We start from the raw sequence: 25,270 nt of genomic DNA on the forward strand, positions 1-25,270 counted from the left end.
TTTGTTTGTTCAACCTTCATGCCCTAACTAAGCAATCAATCATTTTGAGTTTTGGCTAAGTTGAAAGGACGGAGAATAACATAGGCTACTTTTTATCTCTGGAAAATAAATGGTTCCCACGGGATTTCTAAAAAACCGTAATAAACGTGGACGAGAAACTGTTTGGTTTTCGTAAAAGAGTGGAATTCAAAGCTTTGACCAACATCTTGGCCCAAAATTATGTTTGGTGGGCATCGTCTCGATCGCTCGAACATTTCCTAACTCCGAGTGGTTGTACTGAATGTAACAGATCATTTATTAAGAGTCTACCAGATCAGTATAAACAAACGGACTTCACGTTTAAAGTGGTTATAAGTAAGCCTACCAGAAAAAATGGCTGCGTTTAAGGCATTAATAGATTTGAGAAGATGATGATGAAACTTTAAGTTCATGAGACAGTTAGACAAATTTGTTAAACTGAGTACAACCCTAGTTAGTTGGAGGGGTTTAAAAGGGTTCTATCTTATAACATACCAAGTTTTACTCGATACCACTGAAGCCTGAACGTTTCGCAGCGCTGCACATTAATTTTTCAGCGTCGCCCGCCGGAAGCTGTCGGTTCGCGGCAAGATAAATTGATACATCATGGCCGGTAGATAACATCTCGACAATGGTTAAGCTTGTAGCGATAGGAAATAATCGCCGGTTTACACGGTCCGGAAAATCTTGCATTCGCAGCACCCGGATCCGGATAAACTAAGGAATTGTAAAAGTGGTGTTTTAAGACAATCTTTATCTGTTCTTGTGTAAGGGTATTGTTAAATGGAATTCAAGGTAGCTTTAACGGTTTTCTTGAGATATTTGGATGCATGAAATGTTTTTGAGGAACGATCTTTTGATTTAATATCCATAGACTTAATATCCATATATCTATAGAGTAGTCAAGTTAAATGAAATTTATGTGTAGGCAGGTTAACAGAAGGACAACTGACAGCGCCAATGACAGCAGCACGATTAAGCTGATAGTTTTGACTAACTATGTTTGTGACTAGATAATGTGAAACTGCCTAAGTCTATTATTCTATATTGTTGATGATCAAAAGTTTTAATACCAAAATTTGAATTAAATTCGCTTACTCCGCCCAAGATTCGTTGGTCGTTTTTTCTTCCTAGTACCTGTAATTCTTGAAGATCAATAAACTCAACAATATCATAAAAAATGAGTTCAGCATAGGTCGCCGAAACTGACAGTTTACCGCAAGATCACAAGGCAAGATAAAATAAGAGAGGACATATTGGCTGGTAGCACAATAGTTAAGCTAAGTGTGAGGAAAGGCGCAATGGGTCGACTAAGGAATGTACTTAACGGAAAATAAGCGCACAACTGCCCTAGAACTTTGCCATTTGGTACATTGTTAGATATATTTGTACTGCGTTATTTAGTTTAATTAGGATATATTTTCCGGTTCTGGAAAAAGTATAAGCAATACAAAGATTAATTTTTGTTATTATTGATAGCTCAAAACGTTTCCTCCAAATTAACGAAATAAAAACGTGTCGAGTCGCTGATGAATAGAACGCTTTGTACAATTTACTATTTTGTCATACTTTTAGTGAAGAAAACAGAAACAGTCACTACAATTTGATTTATTAATGTAGATGGTGGTCATGGTCTTGTGTCTACCAATAACAATTTATTTTATTTTAATCTGCATTTACATGTACAATTTATTATCTGCTTTACACGTTTCAGTAATTTGTGAATTGCTTATTTGAGTGAATTCATACAGCGATAATTATTGCGTTGAAATACGGCCGCTTACTATGAGATTGATAAGCAAACTCAGTATTACTCAGCGGGCAATGAAGAGAGCTATATTTAGAGTTTATCAATGTCAACGAATCAGAAATGAGAAATCGTAGCTGTAATAGAGATTCCCATATAGTTTGAAGAATTGCGAATTAAATTTAGAAATTATCATCTTCATGATTGTTATAAGACGTCTACTGCTTGAGTTAGTTATTTTATAAGTAATTTCACACTCCACAGTTTTTTCCCGCATAGGTCCAGCTTTTCTCTACGACTTGCTTAACACGTTTACTGTCCATTCCTACTTCCTACATATTCGACTCGATAACGCACGTTTACGTATACCTACCCAGGCTTTATAATAGCTTGTATGCGATCGCAACATATTTAATAATTGACTTTTAACATATAAGACGGAGCGTGCTGTTATTGGGTTGGAGGTACCAGGACGCCATAAAATTGGAGTAGCCAGCAAAACCTCATGGCGTTGTAGGCCTGGTTTCTTTGGGACAGGGAACGTATTAAAGTGATCTGCCCACTTAGCGGGATCCGTGCTACTTGCCTCGCAATATAATATGGCATGATGCCTGAAGAATGTATGGTGAAAACACTAAAACGCAGCAATTGTAGACCCCCACTAGGTGTCGGAGTTGGGTGGGATTAAGAGTATTCTCAAAAAAAGATGTATGTTCATTGTAATTCATCTGCCAGTACAATTAACAAGTCAACACAAAGTGGTGGTGATACCCTAAGGATAAGGCTTTGGCATCACTTTCGTAGAGACCGAGTTCAACATCCGGCACGCAACTCTCACCTTTCGTAGTTATGTGCGTTTAAAGTTGTGTGTGTGTGTGAAGGCAGATCAAAATACAGTTGTCACCTTCTCTCCTCTACATACTAGTGTCGTACGAAACTATTCAGGGAATATACCAGAGAACGGGCAGCAGTGATCTGCTCCGTGCTACTACTACCATCTACTGCGATAACCAACCCGTCTGCCCAGCGTGCTGATTATGGACAAACCCTTGGGAGAGACCTTGGGCCCAGCAGTGGACTGTTATAGACTATTGGCGGTATTCATAAGCGAAATTAGCATGTAGTGTTTACCTTTAAATGGTTCTGCATACTCTGTGTAATGTTTATATGAATGAATGAATGAATACACTTGTATTGAATACATTTAACAAAAGGTATACAATTTGGCGGCCTTATCGCTACATAGCGATCTCTTCCAGGCAACCAAAGGCGTTAAAAACAGCTCAAGAAGAGAGGTAGGTGGTGCATTTAACTGTACTGTGTTGCAAATAAACATGCATAAACCCTATATATACAAATATAATATGTACATATAACAAACTTACAATAAAATATATAGATAGTGATATTTTTTATATGATAAGTAATATTATTTTTATTTATGTAAAATCGCTGGTAGACCCAATAAATAAATAAATACTTAAATAATAAAAGTATGTGTTTCTAACGATTACATAAATCTTACTTTAAAGTGACGAATAACAGCGTGAGAAACCTGGATGCTTGAGAGTTCTCCATAATGTTCTCAAAATCATGTGAAGTCCACCAATCCGCACTTGACCAGCCTAAACCATTTAATGGGTTTATGATCAAATAATGATGATAATGATGAAATCATCATCATCATCTATCAATTACCGGCCCAGTACAGAGCACGGGTCTCCTCCCACAACGAGAAGGGGCTAAGGCCGTAGTCCACTACGCTGGCCCAGAGCGGATTGGTGGACTCCATACACCTTTGAGAACATTATATAGAACTCTCAGGCATGCAGGTTTCACGATGTTTTCCTTCACCGTTGAGGCAATTAATATTTTAATTACTTAAAACGCACATATGTTAGAAAAGTTAGAGGTGCGTGCTGGAATTCGAACTCGACTACCGGAAAGTGAAGTCGAGCTCCTAACCAATGCGCTATCACCGCTTCAATTATGAAATACTTCGTATTATATGGCTTATTAAAGAATGAATAGAAAAATTCGTCCGTATCGTGTAAACTGGCTATAAAGTGTTATTCTAACTTGGTGTGCGATAAAAATGCAGACCTTTTAAAAGTGAAGATTTAGCGTTTATTTTCTGTTTGTTGTTTGTGCTTCATTAAAGCAATTTATGTTGTGCTAACAGTATTTTTTTAAATACATAATTTAACTACTGCCTCGTTGGTGTAGTGGTCAGCATGTTCTACTATTAATCTTCAAACTTATTGTGTTCACATTAACAAGTGTATGTGTGTGCGTGTGGACGTATTGCGAAAATTGTTTTAATATTATATATTTTCTGTTGCCATATTAATACATGACCTCATTACTTGGTCATGGATTAATATGGCATTGACTTTAAAAAATAGCCCTTGACTAATCATATCTAATGTTATGTGATGGTGCAGTCTAAGGTGCTAACTTATTGGGGTAAATCGCTTAGTGGCACGACTTTTTTTGTAGGGCTTAACTTGCTTATCGATCGATGAGAGTATGTGAGTGAAACGTAAATTGCAAAATTGTCAGTTTAGTAAAAGTCTTTTTTCGTCGTTTACGCGTAAGTTTTGCACTGCCCATCAATTACGTGGCAAAGATTACGCTGGAGCTATTATCCTAATATTATAATAATCCTAATATTATAAATGTGAATGTAAGTTTGTTTGGTTACGCTTTCGCGCGAAAACTACTAAACCGATCATCATGAAACATTGTATACGTATTCTTGGAGGTATCGAAAGTAACAGAGGATACTTTTTATTGAAAAATATATAAGTACATATTTTTTATGAAAGTTAAAAAAATGTTTGTCAAAAATCTCATGTATGACTATAGGTGTAGACTATGTAGCAGTACGCTGCGTCCGAAAATTTACGCGGGTGAAGCCGCAGGGCATATCTAGTAATATATAAAAGTTCCCTTACTCTCATATTCTTTTTTTTTATTAGCATCTACGCCTCTTAAGTTATTTTTTTTTTTGCCTGAAGATAATTAATTATCTTCAGCCAAAAAAAAAATAAGAGACATTTATGCCCTTTTTCACTAAAACAAGAAAACCCTTAAATCGGATGCCTAATGATTCGGGTGATGCGTGGACAAAAAAAAACTCTTATTTTTTATTTATATACTCTTTATTTGCACACAAATAAAAATACAGAAGAAGAATAAAAGAAAACACAGACAGAAGAAGTATACAAAAGGCGGCATTATCGCTTTGTAGCGATCTCTTCCAGGCAACCTTATGATAAGGAAAACAAAAGGATAACATACTGCAGGTTGTGCATATTAAAAAAAAAATACATACTAATACTTAAACTAGATTACACAAATAAAATAATACATAATATTTAAATATTAAAAATAATAATAATAATAAACTAATAAATACTATAACGTTATTTTGTACTCTTAGATTATGAACGCCATTTAAATTTACGACACCGAATCGGTGCGTAATGTTAAGGGAACTTGTAAACTAAAACTTGACAGATAAAAAAATATATAAATTTGTTTTATTTTTTTAAATTCATACGAAAGATGATAAATATTATAATCTCAAAATACCACACCCTGTGGCAAGAATCATAGACAAGTTAGGCTACATGATTTGCTTAGTAAAAATCGATTGGTAAAAGGTAAATTCTAGGAATCCTAGCAATTTTCTTTTATTAGGCGTTACTTGCCTTGAAGCGGTGATAGCACATTGGGTAGGAGCTTGACTTCGCTTTCGGCGGGCCGAGTTTGAATCCCAGCGCACACCTATAATTTTAAAGTTATGTGCGTTTTAAGTAATTAAAATATAACATGCTACAACGGTGGAAGAAACCTTCGTAACGAAACCTGCCTGAGACATAATGCCTGATTTTCGTCTTTCTTTTTAGTTTTCCTAATCCTAAGGTAGCCTGGCAGAAATCGCTACTTAGCGATAAGGACGCCTTTTGTATTCTACTACATTCTTGAAGTGTTTATTCTTTTTTTTCTGAATAATGTGATGCACAAATAAAGAATATAAATACATAAATAAATAATGTTCTAAAACGTGTGTTGAGTCCACCAATCAGCACTGGGCCAGTGTGGTGGACCCCACACACGTTTACGTTCACAGAAGTAAGAGTACGAGTTTTAAAAAACCTAAGGACAGGCATTTTTAGTGTTACAAAAAGGCTACCCTTTTAAGTATTTATAACTCGTACTGGAGACTTTCTTCAGTTCATATCATCTGCATACCCTGTGCATACCCTCTATGCACGCCACTGCCTTTTTGTAACATAGAATCCCCATTACATCTAGTATAAAACTAGGTACAGATATCGTGAAAATAAATATCCGCTTGTGATTTATGTATTCCATCACAAAGGCCTTGGACGTAACATATCCTTCAGGCTGTAAACAGGAATCTGTATGTTGAAAAGGCGGGCCCGGTGTGATAAAGTGGCACAGTTGGGTCGAGTCTGAAAAATGTTACGGGATTTATAACCGCCTGTATCGCTTGATGGATGTTACAAGGATTTTACAGATAAATAAAGTTAGAAATGCCCTCTAATTGTATCTACTTATGATCGTTATTCGGTTCACGAGGCCCTAAGAATTCCCAAACTCCCAGACTCCCAGGTCGGACCAAAAATATTTTTGTTCATTGCTGAGGAATTCTAACCTTGAGTTAGAAAGTTAGCGGATTCCATCTCCGTACCTCGGAGAGCATGTTATAGCTTAAACATGTAAGATAAATGCAGTTGCGGTATTTTTTTTAGAACTATTCAAGAGTGTATATCCTATTTTTTTTAGGATTGTTCAAGAGTACAATCCTAACATACATTATTTTGTACAAACTTAAACGATTCATGCACGCATGCGCACGCAAAGATAGCTCTTAGAGCAAAAACGTCGGGTTTTATAAGTTTGACGCGGCTGTATGTATGTGTCTGTCTATAGCATTGTATTTGCCGAACTGATGTAACAATTTTGATTCTGTTTTTTTTTGTTTGAAAAGCGAAATAATTTCCTTTCGATTTTTTACATGAAAGTTATTGTTATATTATGACCAATTTACACAATATTTTTATGAATGTGATAACCTTATGTATAAATAACCTATATAATTGTACAGTTGTATCCAAATCTGTTAATTTTTTTTTGCGCGCGAGAGTTTAAAACATCCATCAATTTTTACAAACCTTCGCATTTATATCAAAGAGCCTGTAAGAGATTATTTGCAGCAATAAGGCCGCCTTTGCATGCCTACTATGTGTTTTCCTGTACATTTCTTACTGTCTCTTCTTCTTAAAGTGTTTCTTCTACATATATAAAATTCAAAGTCCTGACTGACAGAGATTTAACGCATATCCTAAATAGCTGGGGTTAGATTCTTGGAATTTTGACAGTAGATTTCTGTTATGACGCAACCGCACAATAATAAAGGATTTTTGAAATCAATCAATCAAGTTTAATATAACATAAGTAGACGTAGGATACGTAATACTAATCGTAAAAGCTTTTGGTTTTGATATATAAATAAAGTTGATAATTCTTGAAGTACTTTCGTACTGGTGAGTAAATAGAGGTCGCTAATATAGGTCTAACATATCCGAACTGAAAATAGATATCTGCATGCCCCAAAGATGGGTCTCAGTGATAAAGCGTGGTGATTGAGGGTGAAAAATAACGCAGCTTACAAGGGTCAACGTCGTCCCGTGAATCACCTCTACCTGTAGACTAATGATTGTGGTATTTTAAAACTAAGCTTTTCAACTAAGGTTGCTCTTCTAAGCTTTGCGCAGAGTTATTTAAATCTTAAATGGATTTTGTATAGTTTATAATATACTAGCGTACCCAGCCCGCTTCGCCGAGCTAGATTTTGCTTTATTTTATTTAAACAATAAACTTACATTATTAATTTTTTTAATTTAAGTCTCATAATATATTAAATCATTTATTTCTCTCCGTATTCATTCTCTTCTATTCTCTTCTCGAGCGGGTGAAGATCATTATCTACACCCATGTACACCCAACAATAGAATATTAACATAGTAAATTAAAGCTGTATTTGACAGTTTGACAGTTCAAAAATAGGAGTGCTCCGATCGTCACCAAACTATACAGGATTACTCGCCAGGTCAATCCGGCGATTCCTTGAAAGTTTCATTGAAATCGGTCCAGCCATTTCGGAGCCTATACGGAACATACCCATAGACTTTCTCTTTTATATATATATATATATATATATACATAGATAGATATTGTATATAAATACTTCTTTTGTTATTTATCTTATACTAGAATATATATATATTGTATTTATATAATTTTTAAATCTTATTGAATGCACCACCTACCTCTTTCGTATGTTTTTTTCCTTTTACACCTTTGGTTGCATGGCTTAGCACACATGCCGGTTGATGGACACAGGGCTGCTTGTTTGCAGGTTTGCTTGAAGTGTCTTGAAGTGATACTCCTACTATACTTATAAACAGCTCTACTTCCTAAGATCTTAAATCTACTTACTATCAGTTGGGCGTTTGTTAAGTCAATTGTAACTAATAAAAAAGTTAGAGGTTGTCTGGAAGAGATGTCATCAGTGACAGGGCGGCCTTTACACCCTTAGCAGTGGCGTTCATAGAGGGTATGCACAGGGTATGCAAATGGAATAAAATGAAGAAAATCTCCAGTACGAGTCATAAATACTTAAGGGTAGGCGTTTAATAACTCTTATAATGTCTATAGTTATGTTTTTTTAAAACTCGGACAGGAGATATTCTTTATTTTATATCATCTGCATACCCTATGCATATACCCTATGCATACCCTCTATGCACGCCACTGACCCTAAGTTAGGGAATAGGCTTTTAAATTCTTATGTTTACTTTTGGTGTGTAAGAAAGATTTTTATCATTATAGAGTCCGTCCGTGCCCTGGAGGAGTCCCATGCCCTGTAGTGTGCACGGGACTCCTTCCACAATAAAAAGGGGTGAAGGCCGTAGTCCACCAAACTGGCCTTTTGCGGACTGGTTTTGTGGACTGGACACCTTTGAGAAAATTATGGAGAACTTTCAGGCATGTAGGTTTCCTCACAATGCTTTCCTTTACCGTTGAAGCAAGTGATATTTAAATTGCTAAAAACGCACATAACTTTGAAAAGTAAGCGGTGCGGATACGAACTCGGCCCCCGGAAAGTGAAGCCGAGGTCCTACCCACTGGGCTATCGGCCTGGCTCGTTAGCTCAGTAGCCTAGAGCGTCGATATAAAAATATATCGTATAGAAAACTGAAAGTAAATACAATATTTATTCCGTCCTTTAGGCTGACAAGTGCTATTATGATGTTCAAAAGGCGGACTGCAGAAATAAATTGGCCAGATCTCGGATAGCCTGAAAAATATCCATGATTTATGCGTTGTAGCCTTTGTGCGATTCACTACATTGGTATTGCAATCTTGATTGAGATTGTTATCGCTCTGGTTCATATTTTCATCGTGATTGAGAGAGTCACCGTACGAAACTGTGAGTGATTATGATAATGGTGGATTACAAAGCTAATGGCAACAACTTGGCGACATCACCTATAGTACGTTGTGTATTAATACACAAAGCGAAACCGACACTATGCATTTGAAGGGTACAAGTCTCTATCTGTGGTTAACAGGATGATAAATTTCTAATAAACATCGTAAAGGTTGGTTCAGACCAGAAGATAATGTTATAATACCAATAAATACAGAATTAATTTGCCGAACAAAAATGTTTACGGTAATTGGCAAATAATATCGCGTCGCAGATGTGGGTTCCACCACATCGAATTTAAGTCTCTTTCACATCTATACATTTAACAGTTAATACTTTTCAGCTGTTATTTTCCCGAAAAGAAACATAACATTTTTACCTTAAAAGTCCTTTTATTCCTCCCTTTTGATTTCTAATTGAAGTGTTTTTGGGATACCGTTACCTAAATATAAAAACGAACCTTTATGGTACGATATACAATCTTATACTTAACTTGAAATTTCAATAATTAGGTATATGGAAAATAATTAAATGTATGCAATAAGCATATGCGTATTTTTATGAAAATTAAGCGTTATTTGCTGTACTCCGAGAAACTATACCCTTGTCGGCCGACTTGCGCAGTGGGCAGTGATCCTGCTTTCTGAGTCCAAGGCCGTGGGTACGATTCCCACAACTCCAAAATGCTTGTGCGATGAACTTGAATGTTTTTCAGTGTCTGGGTGTTTATCTGTATATTATAAGTATTTATGTATATTCCTAAAATTATTCATTAGCTATCGTACTACCCATAACACAAGCTACGCTTACTTTGGGGCTAGATGGCAATATGTGTATTCACGTAGTATATATTTATTTATTTAAAAGCAGGTGAATCTGCATGGTGTAATTTATAATTTCTTAAAATCCTTGTACTCCACACCAAACACCTGTACGCACGTTTCGCTCCGAAACCGGAGCATCCTCAGGAGGTGTTGACTTTACAATGAATAATCGTTAAGTCACTTAACGATCACTTAAGATTTCCGCAAAGTAACGCCTGCTTCCATAGAAAATATGCATATCAATTTTTTCCGGGAAAGGAACCAATCCCCATTGGTTCCTATCCCGAAATTTAACCGAAAAACATGATTAACATGATTTATTCATGATTAAACCGAAATTTAACGCGGGGGCGTTAAATTTCGGTTTAATCATGAATGAAGAATTCCATTCCAATTATTTTTAATGTTTGCAGTTTAAAGTTTGCAAAATCTTGAGAATATTGAAAATTACCATTAAATCAGATTAAATTTAGTAAAGGTTTTCGTATTTAGAAAATGAATTGATATAAAGGTTTATATTAATATAACAAGAGAAATAAAACCATTTCTCCTACTAGCACATTTTTTGATAAATATATTGTAAATAATACTATGCATACTAATATTATAAATGAGAAAGTGTGTTTGTTTGCCCCTACTTTACCTCCTAAGCAACCAATCGACGTGATTTTTGACATAGAGTAAGTTGAAAGGACGGAGAGTAACATAGGCTACTTTCTATTCCAGTCATACAATTGGTTCCCACGGTATTTATAAAAAAAACATAATAAAAGTGGCCGAAGTAGGCGGCCAGCAGTTAGTCAGTAATAAATTGTTCAATCTTATGCATTACGGTGTTTCACAGGCAGTAGAACAAGTAGACAAATTAAATTACTCTTTTGATCCAAGGTACGGAACTCTCAGTCCACGAATCTGACTCGCCCTGTTTTATTAATTAATTCCCTCTCCACAATAGATATTTTTTTTTCAATTCACTGTCTGTAAGTACCTATTTCTTTTTAATTTTGAATTACATTGTTTTCCAATATAAAAATAAAATGCGACAATGAACGGTAAATGTAGGCGTATTGTTTTTAAAAATATGTTACATTTTTTGCTAATAAATGATTTTACTGTGTCAGCGGAATGCTCGCCTGAGGGCGATTTTAGGGTTTTTAAACCGCATCATGTTTCGTTATATTTGAGCTATAATTGATGGGTATAAATTTGAAATGTATGCCGCTTCGAGGACGTAGGTAAAAGTCAGATTTAACACAAATTCCGAAACCTAATGGTTCGACCTAGAATACGACATAACTTTTGCAGAGCCCATTTCCGCCAAAGTACCGTGTTCTATTGTTTTACCCGTTTCAGAGTATGTCCTGTCTGCGTGTAAACTCTATCGGTACTACTAATAAATAATTTACAGTAAGGATGTAAGGATACAGTTCAGACATGAAATGTTTAAAAGGCATAACATTTGTAAGTAATTATTATTTTTTTTTGTATTCTTTGACATGTGCCCATATAAACTTAATTGTATTTTATTATTTTATTAATTGTATTGTGTTATTATAAACATTGTAATTGCCAATATCTTAATTGTACCTAGTAGTAACAAATTAAAATTTTAAACACTACCCTGACAACAATTTGCATGCCAATTTGGCGTGGTACATTTAAGATCTGCATATTTTTTTTTCCTGTAACACCTATTTACCTGAATCAGCAAATAAATAAAATTGAATTGAAAATTTAATAGTTATTTCTATGTTCTGGTACTAAGAGCATAAGTTGCTTGGTACAGGCACATTAGACTTCTAAGGTTTATGGACACAAGGCACATTCGGAAAAGGACGTGTATCTTGCATGCCCTTTTTAAAAATGTTGGTTTTCTTATAATCAGGTGGCTCACCTGCTTGGTTCATACATATATAAAAATAAATCAATTTTCACGTATATAATTTTAATAGGGTATTCGGTATAAAAGAATGCTGATTATAAGCTTTGTCATAGGAACTATGAAAATTTAAGAAGCAAGTCCATAGACTATGCTTTTTATTCATTTGAATTGAATCAGGTAACAAGGCACATAAAAATATTATACAAAACATAAAACGTTATTAAATTAGAAATAAATTTATGCAAAAGCGATAAATTGACTTTCGTATATTTAATAGAAATTATTGGCTATATACACTCACTATCTCAACCATATATCTCGTTTGAATAAGAAAAAAATGGCTCTCATTAGAAAAAAAATAACTCAACATTATTATAATATCGTGGAAGTCCACACAGCATGCACGCATGCTTGGGCCAGCTCCTATTGTTTGATTATGACTTGATTGTTTTTCATTGCAGTCTGTACAGAGCTTTAACATTTTGTAGTTGTGGAAATGTTGAATTTTATTTAAATGAAAAGCTTGCGGTTGTTCCAGTTTCATGATTAATTGCTTCCTTGTTAACGTGTGGCCATTGTGCTTTAATTTATCAGTTTCGTACAAAAAAGCGTATTGTTAACGATATCGTTGATTTTTGAAAGTTTTTTTTTTTCAACTCTTCTTTAAAATATTATGTTCTGATTTATTAAACGGGTTGGTTTCAAATTCAAATTCAAAATTTCTTAATTCATGTAGGCCTATCACAGGCACTTATGAAGCCTTCATACATGTTTATATAATTGTAAGGGGATTGTGATAAATTCGTTCGCCAACTTAAACCTAAAGCTACGAGGGTTCCAAACGCGCCCTGGTCTAAGAAGAGCCCAGAACAAACTTAGCCGGGTAATTTTTGTTTGTTATCACCATCTCACAGTAAATTTATATTAAGCTATGAAGTTAGAGCAATTCACACCCAAGCTTTTTTAACGTTATAATAGGATTTTTCTGTGAGCTTACGTTTTATATAAACCTTGAACTTAATGAGAGACTTCTCTTATCGATCTCGTTGGTTTGGTGGTGAGCATATTCGATTGCAGATTTTGAAGTACTGGGTGTTTCTTAGAAAATGTAAGAAATTCTTAGATTCTTCTAAGAACTCCTGGGTTTTTCTAAGAAATTCTTAGTACGAGCCCGTAGTTTGGAAATTGGTGGTGATTCACGACCGTGCCTCGGAGGACACGCTACGGTCCTGCGTCTGATCTCAAGTCAGTAGACTCCAAAGTTTGCAACACCGTCGCAAAGTTGCCTGCCTTTGGTATTCTACGAGATATAATTCGGAGAGTGTGATCAGGTTATATTTAATTTGGTTCCTTCTTCACCTTTCTACCATCGAACTTCTAGGCATCGTAAGGATCGCACAAAGCGTTTTGGTTCCTCGTTCCTGGAACAAAGATCTGGAATGCCTTCCGGATTCCGTCTTCCCCGATACCTACAATATGGGTTCAAGAGTGAAGTCCTAGGCAAGCGCGCTCCATCACTTATTTTCAGGTGTGATTGCGGACAAGCGCTAGTCTATACATTAAAAAAAAAATCTTTTTTCGTTCGTGTATGAGCGGCGCGCCGTCCCAACAGACTTTTATTATTTTAAAAATAATAAAAAGAAAAAAGACACTAATTTCCACTATTTGACGACCCATACGAAGCTTCAATATAAATAACATAAGGCAAAATGATAAAATCATTATACTTTGAACCTGGCAGTGAATTAGACACAATAAAAAACAAAATAACCCCGACGTCAAATGCGAGCAAGATTCCTGCTAAGCAAGCCCACTGGGCAAAGGATGGTTACTCAGTTCACGGATGGTGTTCCAAACAATGCTCGCAGCGTATTGTCATACGTATTGCGATTTACATAGGAAGGTACCAGTATACACGCGTGTGACGTGTAATTAAGAAGATTGCCCGCGCGCTCTGGGACTGCAGTTTATATTAGTCATTTGACTGACTGCTTTGGCCTTTTGGGAGTCTGCGACGCTGAAATATTGTTAAGGCACCTTTCTGCTGTACTTTGTCATGTTCATATTGTTGTTGACAGTAGGTACTACTGTGTAAAGTTTATATATATTGTGGACAGCCGATTGGCGTAGTTTGCAGCGACCCTGCTTTCTGAGTCCAAGGCCGTGGGTTAAATTCCCACAACTGGAAAATGTTTGTGTGATAAACGTAAATGTTTTTCAGTGTCTGGGTGTTTATATGTATATCATAAGTATTTATGTATATTATTCATAAAAATATTCATAAGTCATCTCAGTACCCATTACACAAGCTACGCTTACTTTGGGGCTAGATGGTAATGTGTGCGTTGTCGTAGTATATAAATTATACAAAAATATGTATAATTGTTAGTCTGTGGTACAACATCCCTATAAGGGTCTTATGTCTGGGTCATGTCCTGTTTACTTTATCGTCATCTTCATATCAACCCATTACCTGCCCACTACAGAGCACGAGTCTTTTCCCACAATGAGAAGAAGGGGTTGAGGCCGTACACTACGCTGGCCCAGTGCGGATAAGTGGACTCACCCTGGTGGTGCACACCTTTGAGAACATTATGGAGAACTCTCAGGCATGCAGGTTTCCTCACGATGTTCACCGTTGAGGCAAGTGATATATAAATTACTTAAAACGCACATAACTTAGAAAAGTTAGTGGTGCGTGCTGGGGTTCGAACTCGGCCCCCGAAAATATAGTCGAGCTCCTACCCACTGGGCTATCACCGCTTAATTCGTCTACCCTATAATAATATATTTTTTTTTATTTCATTGGTAATTTTATTGCATTAATTTATCATCAATCACACGGTACTTATATACTGCTGTACGAAAAAAAAAATTTTTGGATATTGGCGTTAATACCGTGGAGCTAGAGGCTCTAATGTTCATCATCATCACCTCAACCAATTGACGTCTGTTGGACATAGGTCTTTTGGAGAGAGTTCCACAATACAAGGTCCTGGGCCGCTTGCCTCCAGCGGCTCCCAGCGACTCGCCTGATGTCTTCTGTCCACCTCGTTGGGGGCCGACCTACGCTGCGTTTACCGATCATCATCGTCATCATCATCTCAACCAATTAACGTCCACTGCTGGACACAGGTCTTTTGAAGGGAGTTCCACAGTACACGGTCCTGGGCCGCTTGCCCCCAGCGGCTCCCAGCGACTCGCCTGATGTCATCTGTCCACCTCGTTGGGGGCCGACCTACGCTGCGTTTACGGATAATAAATAAATATTAATGTTAGTTTCCAATTATTATTATGTGTTTACTAATCGGAATTAAAATATAAATTAAAGAGAGCATAAATCAATACGCTGCTTCAATGCAGGTTGGTGGGTTTTAACGACTGTAATCACAAGTTAGTAAATAATGCACGCAGGGTGATTACGTATCTCGCGACAGCAATGCGACAGGCGTAAATCTTGCAATCACTTCTGTCAAACTTCACTTTTCCATACAATAAATAAACAAAAGTGACGTTTGACAGCAGCGATTGCAAGATTTACGCCTGTCGCATTGCTGTCGCGAGATACGTAATCACCCTGCCGGACCGACAACGTCGATATTCTAACTTCGGGCTGGTAGCGTTTAAAAAACTCTACTACGCAGTGGCGTGCATAGCCCTTGGACCCAGGGTATGCATAACACAATGATCTCGAGTCAGTAGAATCCAAAGTTTGCAACACCGGTAGTGATTAAAAAGCTGTACTACAGACTACTACTACTAAAAACTAAGATGGCTTTGTCGAACCTTTGTACGGTTGGCTACCTTCGCTCTGTGGTAGTATAGTGCCGTGATTAATATAATTAGCATAGCAGTATGCGGGCTTATTGTGAAGCGCTTGGAACAATTCGCACGGAACCGCGTCTTTGTTCAATTTGTAAACAACAGAGAAGTTCGCCTCGCCGGCGAAAGCAAATTATTATGTTGTCAAACTTACATATGCTGCAACGAGGCGGTGATAGCCTAGTGGTTAGGATTTCAGTTCTTTCGGGGCGACTGAGTTTTTTGTGACAGAGTTCGTCCGGTGAAGTACTACCGCCACGCTTTTTTCTGCCATGTATTCCATTCTGTTGAGTGTGGTGGCCGGTGTATTCACGGGCACATGAAGCGAACACCTACACCTCAGGTCGATGGACACTTTGTGACGTGTTCCGTAAATGCCCTGCGAGGCATTGCTCTCAATGGCGATGGTTTTCCATCTTGTATCAGGTCATCTGCTTGGTCTGTCAATTATTAATATAAGAAAATGGTTTAACGGTGAAGGTGAATATCTAAATAATAAATAAAATGATAATAAAATTCAAAATTTTAGTAAAATACAAAGATAAAAACTGATAGCACATACAACCATACAGCAATGTCACAGGTACTGGCAATCAAAGCTGCCAGCAAGTACCCCCAGGAGAGAACTAACTAGCTAGCTAGAACTAGCCCGATCTCTGCGCACCAGGAATTCACCGTTTTCGCATGATTGTATAGAAATAAATCTATATGCGCTTCAGCAAACATACCTGTCGCGCTGCAATAGTGTTCTAAACGGTTTGTGAACACTGCCAATCTGGGCAAGCGCGTGTTAGGAAATAGGGAATTACAGCACTTTATCTATGATAAACCCGATGATTATATTAAATATATCAACAAATCATAGTTTGTATACTCATTGATAGTGTATTGAAAATAGAATAATGGCCTTTAGTAGATTGTCAAAGAAAAGTATAGGATCTACGAGTTTGACATCGTGTCAAACTCGCGTCTCCCGCCATCTCCCGCCAATAAATAATTACTGCTAAGAAACTAGGTATTTAGCTTCGATAATACTGTTAATTAATGAAAGATCCAAGTGCCATCCTAATCATTGATAGTATTGAAGTTAATATCTGAATACCTGGTCATCCATCTCTATATTTTTTTACCACGCGCAGCGAGCATTATGAAGGGAGACCTATGCCCTTTTGAGGGCCAGTAATGGGTTGCAAATGATGATGATGATATGTTGCGAATGTTTCATTGGTCCATTGGTTAGTGTTCACAGCTCCTGAGTTCTTTTTCTGTTCGGCCTGGCATAAGGATTTGGCCGGTTCTAGACTCCACCCTGCCGAAAAAGACTTGCCGCTAAGCTTTTTAGCGTTCCAGTACCCAATTGGCTTACTAATTGAATTGCTTACTAGTTCCCACTAGTCGCATCCCACTTCATCGTACTGCTGCGTTTAGGGGCTCGTTCACGTACTCCGCCACGAAGTGTTGGATTAATATTCCTCCGCCAATCAAGAACTTCAAAAGTAAATTTGGATTTAAGAACCAAATTAAACAATATTTATTGGCCAAACAGGTGGAATTCCAAGAACATGTGGCGGAGTCATCTTTTCTCTAGAGACAGTCTGTATACTTTACTATACTTTACTTTACCACTTAATAATTTTATTACTATTATATAACACTGTTTATCTTAATAAGTTAATGATATATGTACGTTTTTATTTTCAAGTTTATATAAATATATGTTACTTTAATTTATTATTATTATTGTTGTGGATTTATTTAGTTAGTTTTTTTTTTTAAACTAAGCTTAAAATGTGGTTAGTGGATGGCTACGTATTTCCGTGGTGTTACCTGTTAAAAGGTGCCAACTGAAAATCAGCGCTGTATGCTCCCACCGGCGCATGCAGCACAATGCTGAGCTGGCACCTTTTTTCTAGGTTGTGCCACACATAACATATGTGGTGTTGTGAATATTGTAATGTGTGGCGCAATGTAAAAAATAAATGTTTCTTTCCTTCATTCTTTCTTTCTTTCTTTCTTTCTTTCTTTCTTTCTTTCTTTCTTTCTTTCTTTCTTTCTTTCTTTCTTTCTTTCTTTCTTTCTTTCTTTCTTTCTTTCTTTCTTTCTTTCTTTCTAGTTCCAAAAGCTAACTAATTTTAGTTGAATAATAATTTTAAAATCATTGGCTTGAATGTCGTGACGCGTCGATGCATTTTATTATTTAAAGGTAGCCATGATGTCATATTTTACCGTCGCGTAGCAGTTTATTATTTAAAGTTGGTTGATGATTGAAAATAGCGCGGCGTGGATGACAACGTTTATCCGCTATTAAATCAAAATGAATGCCCTAGAAAATATACATTTTTATGAACCTCTTTGCATAATAAATTAATTATTTAATTCACACTTTATATATATTTGTAAAGAACTCTTTTCTCGAGTATATTGAAACTTTTCTGAAAGTCACCAATGTTTTTACCGGTTTTAACAGTGATTAGTGACATTTAAAAATGATGTTTAAGAGTTTATTTTAAGAAGAAATCATTTTGATTTTAAAAGACCTGAAGTAAGGGCTTTAAATGTTGTTTCTTGTATTTTCACAGAAACGCAATTTCGTCTTTATTTCAACTACCCATTGAAGGGAGTATTATAAACATTATTATAAAATATACATTATATATGTATATAAATACTTTATCATGTGTACCAATGGACGTCCACTGCTGGACATCGGTATTTGGGAACGAGTTCAAAATACCACGGTCTTGTGACGCTTGGGTCTGACGTCATCTGTTTAGCAGTTTGAGGTCACCAATCCAGTAACTTGGGACCCCAACGTCAATCGGTCCTCCGAGCTATGTGACCCACCCATTACCAATTTAGCTTCGCAACTCTTTGCTTGTTTGTGTTCTTTGTTTGTTTCGTTATTTGTAATCGATAAACGATAAACAATTGGGATATAAAGACCGACCACCAATAACGTGACTACGAATAATAAAAAATTACATTACGAGCTGCAAGACAGAAGATACAACGTACAACCGTACGGTTTGGCGCAGAAATACTAGGAGGTCTGACACCAAATAAAGGAAACAAAAGAAGAAGATAAACGTATCACATAACGATTTTTATAATTCTTTTACAGTTAGAATGATATCTTATCCTTAAGAAACATTGATAATATTTAATGAAACACAATAAAGATAATTAGTATTATACATTAATAATATAGTTTTTTTAATTTTCAACAATGTTAAATTATGTAAATAAAAACTCTATTAAAAAATAATAAACAAATCCACTCCTCCACTGCCGTGGCTTTTGAGTACCCCCGTAACCGGCGGTCAGGGGTCCAGAGTGAGGAACCTCGTCACATTATGCGCCGTTTTAAGAACTGCCTTCTGTATACCCCTTGATCCAACAACCAAGCAAAAGCTTTTTAAGATGTTGATCGAAGCTTTTCGCGAGAAGACCAACTCTGACTCAACGCTCCACATGGCGGTAATCTCGTGAGCAAGTATTTTGATACTTTTTACTTTTCAGCTTTCACCAGATTATCGTCATGTGGAATAGAAATGTCAACAATAATTGCACGGCGAACTGATCGATGGACTAGCACTATATCAGGTCTATTAGCTGTAATATACCTGTCAGTGATAATCGTTCGATCCGGGTGGTGCAATGCACTGCTATTTTCAAGAACTGATACAATTACTATTGTTCTTAATTCTAGTAATTATAAGATTCGAGTCTGAAATATAGGTATTAGTCAAGCAGGCCAAAAAGAGATAAATACTATGCAAAATTTTGTTACAAAAGTTAGTATGTATTTCAAAGCCCGAATAGAAGGTTTCTTGGTACTTTTCGGGGGAAAAAGTATCCTATGTACATCTCTGGGATACCAGCTGTTTTTAGACATTTTTTTTCAAATCAGTGCAGCAGTTTTTCCTGACATTGGCAACAAAAAATAAATAAACAAACGGACAAACTTTCACGTTCATAATATAAATAGAGATAATTTTTCTCATCGTCTTTGTTTCTCATCAACTCTTTTAGTATTAAATAAATAAATAAGCGATTAAATAAATAAATAAATATACTACGACAATACACACATCGACATCTAGCCCCAAAGTAAGCGAAGCTTGTGTTATGGGTACTGAGATAGCTGATAATTATTTTTTTATGAATATAATACACCTAAATACTTATAATATACAGATAAACACCCAGACACTGAAAAACATTCATGTTCACACAAACACTCTCCAGTTGTGGGAATCGAACCCACGGCCTTGGACTCAGAAAGCAGGGTCGCTGCCCACTGCGCCACTCGGCCGTCACATTGATCCGTCGGATTGAAAGCGAAAGGGTTCAAATTCATATAAAGTAATAATATAATTAAAGTTAAGTGTTTGCAATAAATTATTCAAAGGATTCTTTTTAGGTCGATCAAATACTCAAGAACAAAGGAATGTTTAATAATGTACAAATTTAGCGGAATCTGGAGGGAATGGCCTTCATCAAGGGAGTTTTGAGAAATGGTGCTTTTTTTTCTTCCGGCAGTATTTAAACGGTGAAAGGTTTGTTTGAGTGAGGCGATATTTTGCCGTAATTTTTACTCATTTAACATTGAAGAAATGTAATACAATTTATGTTTCGTTCTTTTTGTCTCGAAACGCTTATTTATAAGGTACAGGCCCTCAGGGTCGTCAGAACTGAGACCCTTCTTTGCAAAGACATTTATTTATTTTATTTATTTAAACATCTTTATTGCGTAATAAAGGAGAAATTACAAATATAGTTAAACAAAAAATTAAAAGCAAAAGGCGACCTTATCACTAAAAGTGATCTCTGCCAGGTAACCTTACCGATAGTACACAACAAAACATGAGAGACGGGAAATCGCAATTAAAATAAACAATACATAAATTTACACACTTAAGTACATACTACTAATAACTAATATAATAAATAATTAAAAGAGATAAATAAAATAAGATATAAATAAAATAAGATATAAATAAATATATATATATATATATATATATTAACAAATATTTACATTTACTATAGATACATAAGTACACATATACGAACAACAAAATTATAATGACAAATAGTGATGTCTAACACGGCTTTTGAAAATAGCTAGGGATTTAGAGCGACGAATATCGTCAGGGAGTGCATTCCACAGCGTTGCAGCTTTTATTGTGAAGGATTCCGAGTAACTTTGCGACTTACATTTCATCATTCGGAGAATATTCTCCCTAGCAGAACGCTGAGATCCTTGAGACGGACACGGGCAAAGGAAATGAAAGCGTTGTTTAAGGTAGGGTGGTGTCCAAGGATGAAAAAGAGTAGAATACAGGATTGAAAGGACATGCAGATTACGCCGATGCCTAATAGGAAGCCACTTCAATTTTTTGCGATACTCAGAGATGTGATCATATTTCCTAAGACCAAATATGAATCTTATGCATAAGTTTTGTAGTCGCTCCAGCTTATCCAGAAGGTCCTCAGTCAAGTCTAAATAACAGGCATCGGCATAATCTAAAATAGGAAGAAGAAGGGTATTGGCTAATAAAATCTTAGTCTTGATAGGCAAGAGATTTTTCCATCTTTTTAAGGACCCAAAGGCACTAAAAACTTTCTGGCTTACATGGGCTACTTGCGGCCTCCAAGATAAACTGCTGTCCATGAGAATGCCTAGGTTTTTCACAGTTTTGCTATAAGGCAGCAGAGACCCATCAAAAGTGACTTGCGGAATACCAGAAAAATTCACTTTCGCAATTTGCCTAGAATTACCCAAAATAATTGACTGAGACTTGCTGGCATTAACCAATAACCCATGAGATCTGCTCCAGTCACAGATAGCACTAAGGTCAGCGTTGAGTCTATTTACAGCCTCAGGAATATCAGAAACCAGAGCAGACACATATATTTGAAAATCATCCGCATAAAGATGATAAGGTAAAGAAAGGAGATCAGTCATGGTATTAATGAAAATGGAGAATAGAAGAGGAGATAGTACGCCACCCTGTGGAACACCAGCAAGGAGGCGGCAGTAAGAAGAGAATTTATCTTTGACTCTGATACATTGCGTACGATCATGTAAATAAGAATGGAACCATCTAACTACAGGTGAAGAAATATTAATGGAATCTAGTATGGCCAAGAGAATCTCAAAATCCACAGTGTTGAATGCATTGGAGAAATCAAGCAAAGCCAAAATGGTCACCTGCTTATTATCAATACCTAAACGAATATCGTCACAGACATTGGTTAAAGCCGTGACAGAGCTGTGCCCACGACGAAAGCCAGATTGAAAAGTGCTAAGGATATTATTTTTAGAAAGAAATAAAGATAATTGAGAATTAACAATGCGTTCCAGGACTTTAGATAAGAACGGAAGAATAGAAATAGGTCGGAAATGAGAAAACAAAGACGGGTTAGAATTTTTAGGAATAGGTATGACCTCAGCTATACGCCAGGCACTAGGAAAGGAACTAGATGAGAGAGACATATTATTATTTTTTTTTAAATTTATTTGGTGCAGAAAACAATGACATATTATGTGTACTTATGATTTATTTGTGTCTCATAGAAATAGGACGAAGGACAAGTGTCAGTATAAGTAGAGATTTTGATATCAGAGGTGATCCAGGGAAGTTTTCTCGCCATGCTTATTTCTGCTGCCATGCTGTGATTGGTTGCCACCACCCCTACTCTGCCCGCGTGTGACGTACGAGGCGACTAAAACGGTGAAGGGTTTTAACGACCTCCCTGGCGCAACGGTGAGCGCTGTGAATTCAAGTAGAAGGTTCTGGGTTCGATTCCCGGCAGGGACAATGTGGGATTTAATAATTTCTGAATTTTCTCTACCGACAAAGACGAGCCGCTAAGCGACTTAGTGATCCGGTGCGATGTCGCGTAAAAACCGATTAGTGGTATGACTACCATACTCCCTGACATGTCAGCCTGCTACCATCTTAGACTGCATAATCACTTACCACATGGTGAGATTGCATTCAAGCAGTGGCTTGCACTTCATACATGCACAAAAGCTCTGCATACCTAAATTATTGTATATAACTAGTATTGGAGGGGAATTTTTAGATTTTATGCCATGTACCTGCTTTATGCATACCCTGGTCCGAAACCCTGTGCACGCCACTGCAGCCAAGGGCTAACTTGTAGTAGTAACTAAAAAAAAATGGGCAGCGACCCTACTTTCTGAGTCAAATGCTATGGGTTCGATTCCCACAACTGGAAAATGATAGTGTGATGAACATGAATGATTTTCTGTGTCTGACTGTTTATATGTTTATTTTAAGTATTTATGTATACTATTAATAATAATAGTCATCAGTCATCTTAGTACCCATATCAGCAGCTACGCTTACTTTCGGGCTAGATTGCGATGTGTATTGGCATAGTACATTTATTGATTTAAAACGGAGATCGGGCAGCAGCGTTCTCTGTGTTACTACTACCATTTACTGAGATCACCCAACCAACCTGTCTACCCAGATTGGTGATTATGGGCGAACACTCCCGTTGGGAGATGCCTTTACTCCAGCAGTGGATTGTGTCAGTAAAGCTTGACATAGGCTTAACATCTACGCCTCATTTCGTCAGACGTGTTCCTTGCATGCCCCGCCATTATATTTAAATGCGAACTGCCATCAGCTTGGTCCATAGAATAACAGTATAAAAAACACGCGTTGTAGTCCTAAGCGTACACAAACCGTAGTGAAAAATACATTTTACGCGAGTAAATTAGATGTGAGTCACATATAAATATAATATTTGCCTATGAACGCCGTAGCTCAGATGTGCAAAGGACTGTTATATTATTAACTGTCAGGAGGGCCGTCTGTTTGTTCTGGCAAATTACTCAATAAAACACAAATAGAAGGCGTTTTACACCTTATTGTACACGAAACGTGGGTAGAAAAAAAAATTCGCGCGAGTAAATTGGACGTATCGCTGCGAATCATATAAACAAATATAATATTTGCTTTTGAACGCCGTAACTCAGACGCGATTAACTCGATTACATCGCGCGATGCGGGCGTATTGTGGCCTCACTTGGAACAATGCATGCGGAGCCGCGTCTTTATTCAATTTGTGAACCAAAGGATATGTTTTGCGAACAAGCTCTGGGCGATGAAATAAAAATGGTTGCGCTCCGGATTTAGTATCATTTTGTTTTATTATTGTTTTTTAAGCTTACAATATTTATTTATACCTCTATACTAATAGCTACACGTTTTCCTGACCGATTTTCCCCACTCTCACAGTCCGTCGGGCCAGCTGATCAGACACTCGATTAACAGTTTAGCGTGCTCTCCAAGACAAGGGGCTATTTATCGTTAATTTCTTAATTCCGAGCTACTCTCCTCCGGACCGGGAATCAAACCCTTGTTTTTTACGGGCGAATACTATAACCGCTAGACAATCGGAGCACTACGACTTCTATACTAATATTAAAAAGAGGACAGATTTTTTTGTTTGTGTGTTTATTTACAGACTTACAGACAGACGGCTGACTGGCGCGCTGGGCAGCGAACTTGCTTTCTGAGGCCGTGGATTCGATTTATTTCCACAACTGGAAATTTTTTGTGTGAATGAATGTTTTTAAGTTTCTGGGTGCTTATTTGCATATTAAAAGTATTAAGGTATGTGTATTATTTCTTTCTCATCTCATTATCCATGACACAATTTACGCTTACTTTGGGGCGATGTGTGCGATTATATATTAGCGATGTGTGTATTGTCGTAGATTAATTTTTTATTAATTATTTAATTTTTATTTTTTCACATTGAATCAAACCACTGAGGTTTCAGAGTTAATTTTAGATCTAAGTTACACTTATTTGTAAAGCTAACGAAAATAATATTTTATCAATTCAATTTCGAATCTCGAATTCGATGTCTATACTAATATCATAAACATGAAAGAATGTTATTTTATGTCACCTATATTCGGTTCTGTAACGAACTGCATTATATTTTGCACTTGTCTTGTGTGATGTGACTGTAATTTTTAAAGTGGTTTAATAATTAACCTTGGTAACTATAAGATGAAAGGTGCTAGATATTTTAATAAATTGATTAGTATTGTAATATAATAACATCAATACAAGAATCTTAATGAATTTTAGTGCCTTGGCGTTGAACTTTATCCCGGCAGCTTGGTTAGTATCTACGGTCCATTCTATACCACACCCTGAACTGAAACCATTTATAAATTACAAAGACCTGAGCCATATATCGAACCTAAAACCTCCAACTCAAATTTCAAAGCGTAGCGTCAAATCAAGAACTAAAATGTCTTGTGTTAAAATTGCGTGGTATACAGCGAAAGGATATAGAAGCAAACGGAAGGAGCTACGTGCTACGTCGCAATTGCGATTCGCTCCAGTACATTATAATCCCGGGTGATTTATATCGAGCAATAAATATCT

Source organism: Pararge aegeria, chromosome 22 (genome assembly GCF_905163445.1).
Source record: "Pararge aegeria chromosome 22, ilParAegt1.1, whole genome shotgun sequence".
Classification (NCBI taxonomy): Eukaryota; Metazoa; Arthropoda; class Insecta; order Lepidoptera; family Nymphalidae; genus Pararge; species Pararge aegeria.